A 3306-nucleotide genomic window follows, 5' to 3' on the forward strand; every position below is an offset into this window, starting at 1 on the left:
CAAGTTTTTGATCAAATTTAACTGCGTTCGTAAGAGATACACAAGTACTTGGAGCAAGCTCCGAAGAAGTTAATTCAAGTATAATTTTCCCACTACAAAGTGCGAGTAACCCGTCCTGCAATCATACGCGTATTTACACCCACTGTGTTTCGTTCTCCTTTGTTGCAAAATTCCCTTTGTTTCCTCTCTAAAAAATAACCTACTGAAACGTGAAACTGTGATTAAAATTCGGTTTGTGAATGGTGTTCTACAGCAAATAGCTTATGTGGATCTACGTGAAATAAAACGAAAAAACTTAACACAAAATAATACTTTCATTTCTTACAAGCTTTACAAGTTGAGTCTAAGTCACATCGGCACACTTTAAACGGAACGGATCCGTCGAAAGTTTTAGTGTAGTCCCATATTACTGATACAGTGCCGCTTGCATACGGCTTATTGGATTCATTGGTGAATTGCATAGATTCACAATACACACTGTCTCCGATGAGCACGGCGAGCACTGTTGTCGTGTCTGACGTACCTTCCATAGCTATTTTGCATTTCCAAGGCGTGAACGCCATATACAAATGTATTTGTGTAATTTTCACAACAATGACTTCTTGCGCTCCGCTCTTGATAGTTAACGGTTCTTCCGGTTCCACGACTCTTGGGCAAAACTGCGGTCCTGCCATTAATGCTGGGAGGTGTTTGGGGAAAATGATATTATCGTTGCCGCATGATTGTTTGGTGCATTTACTTTTAGTGACGCACCACGTGCACGAACTTTTCGATATACACGATGAACACGATGACATTTTGCGACACTCGTCTTGCTTAAGATCAACTACCTCAGAATTATTTGGAACTACGACGCTCAACACTGAAGCCGCAATTATTAACGTTCTGCACAACATCTTTTAAGATTTTCTTCCTGAAATGAATAAAAACATTATTTGTATTTTATCCCCGACTCCAATTAACCGAGGTAAAACACCCTTAACTTATTTTTTTCAAATCAATAAGAATTAATTAATTCAAGTATTCTCCATGAATTCCTTTTAAACGACTGTAATTTAAAACCAGCTCGATTGTTTTACGATTTAATTAAATGTCGTAGAAAGGGACCGTTTGACTTACCGAGCGTTGATATGAAACGGCAATGGCAATACTAGATTGTGGATGAACTATTATACTTAAATAAGAAACTCTATTTATACCTAAACTAGCTAACATGCGTCAAATGCCTACAAAGTTTAACGTAAAGGTCAGAACAAATGCTGATAGATATCTACACACTATCAAGCAGTATCAGGTCATCAATTTAATCGATAAAAGGTCAAAAGGAAATTTTCCAACGCTTTCTAGATCATACTAGTCTACATTTATAGTTATACTGTTCTATTGATATTGGAAAATAGTAAGCAATTATAGTATCATCTTTTGTTATTGTAAGATGACTATAATTTGAGTGTCAGAAAGGATTTACCAATCAAGGTTAAATAAAGAAATGGACTTCTAGTCGAATTCATTTTAATTATTTTGCGCTTAGTTTCAATATTAAAAATAAAGTAAGTATCTAAAAATATATGGTACAATGTAATGAGTCTATTTGGTCGCAATATTTACATAAATGTACTAAGGACTAAACTGTGGCAAGGACTGAATAGACGAATCTGTAGGAGTAACTTAGTGCTTACTTAAATATGTCTTTGCGTGAGGGAATCGTTTAAGTACCTACAGTTTAGTGAAGGCAGGTAATCGCACATAGGCAGGTAATACGAATGACATTTATCATGTTCCTGTCAACTGTATACGTCAGCCACCATAGAAATGTAATGCCAGTCTCTCTACACAGCCACGTGTTTAAGTTCCTGATATCAGCGCATTTAATAAATAGATATTGTTTTATAAATATTTCCTGCATTTAAAACCTACTAGGTATTTTTATAAAAAACATATATTTAGACGATTTAATTAACAAAAAGACGACGGGAATTTCACAATTCGACAATGATGTGGAAACATTGTCTTGTCGTACGTCATAGTTTCTGTTTTAATTTGACACTTTTCTGCATTAAAAAAAATAGGTAACAAAATGGCTAATCATTACTATGTAGTATATCATTATAATAATATAGAAAAAATACAAATATTCCAATAATGGACCCCCTGACATGTGTATAATCGAAACGTGATGATTATGTGCAAAGCACGTGTCATGTGTGCAACATAAGTCGCGTGTGTGACACGCAGTGTGTAGGGTTTATCACTTTGATATAATTATGTGCTGTGCGAAGATGAAATCTACTATTATACCTAATCTTAAAACGTGAGATAAGACGCTTAGGAATGTGCTCATCTTATAATACTTAACACGACATCTGATTCCAAGAGTAAAAGAATTTCCTCGTAATAAAATCAGCTGAAATTTAGTTTTAATTTAACGTTAATAAGGCAGCAATTTGCAGGATAATTATATAGTGAGTAAATACGCTACATAAAAACCAACTAGTGAAGGAATTTATAACTAACTAGTGAAGGAGATACTCCGCTGCAGCTGCTGCTATGATGAGCACCTTCAAAAGTACAACGGCATCTATGTCTTGAGGGCATGAAAGCTTTGCCATGTCATTAATATTTGGCAGATATTTGTCGAAACAACTCCCCCATCAAAACCCTGTTTCAGATGTTCATTATCGAGTGAAAATTCCGCGTATATCAGCACCTCAAGCCACATGCCCTGTAGCTGTAATGTTCCTACATACTTGGTGTATACTCGTACATACAACAATCACCAAGGGGATATATTGAATGCCAAGCACAGTGACTACGGTTGACACACGATTAAGTATGTTTACTCACTCCACGAGAAACATAAGCCTCATATTTTACCTATTATGTGGGTATGTATGTACCGTCAAACTTCTCGTAATAAGCTCATGTTATCCTTTAGGCTTATTGGTAAAATATACTTACTTTAACTTACTTGTAATATTGTACTTCAATAATTAATCAGAGCACGTGTTTCCGAAGTTGTCGTTTACGTAGGTGCTGTATACGTTTAAATGTCGTGAGTTCTATTCCTAAACGTAATCAATAACGATGTCCCCTAATATTTATATATCTTGTAAGTCTGGTAGAAAGTAGAAACTTTTCATTATCAGGTTGATGGACTATTCAAATGTATGTTGATCTGGAAAAATCTGCTATTCTCCAGATCCTTTGGACGATTAAAACGGATATTTTATTCCGCGATGTGTGTCTTTATTCACAAAATCAAACAAAGAGCAGAGGTTATTTTATAGTATAGAAATACTAACATTA

The 3306-nt window shown here is 35.1% G+C and overlaps 1 long non-coding RNA gene across 1 annotated transcript; it reads right to left on the reverse strand.

Annotated features, from left to right (window-relative positions):
• Positions 1-295: 295 nt before the first annotated feature.
• LOC142973888 (uncharacterized) lies at positions 296-1224 on the reverse strand. Its single transcript, XR_012959531.1, has 2 exons — positions 1120-1224; positions 296-913 (listed from the first exon to the last, which is right to left on the reverse strand). It is a non-coding gene; the product is annotated as an uncharacterized LOC142973888 (long non-coding RNA).
• Positions 1225-3306: the final 2082 nt, after the last annotated feature.

This window comes from Anticarsia gemmatalis, chromosome 6 (genome assembly GCF_050436995.1).
Source record: "Anticarsia gemmatalis isolate Benzon Research Colony breed Stoneville strain chromosome 6, ilAntGemm2 primary, whole genome shotgun sequence".
In the NCBI taxonomy this organism is placed as follows: Eukaryota; Metazoa; Arthropoda; class Insecta; order Lepidoptera; family Erebidae; genus Anticarsia; species Anticarsia gemmatalis.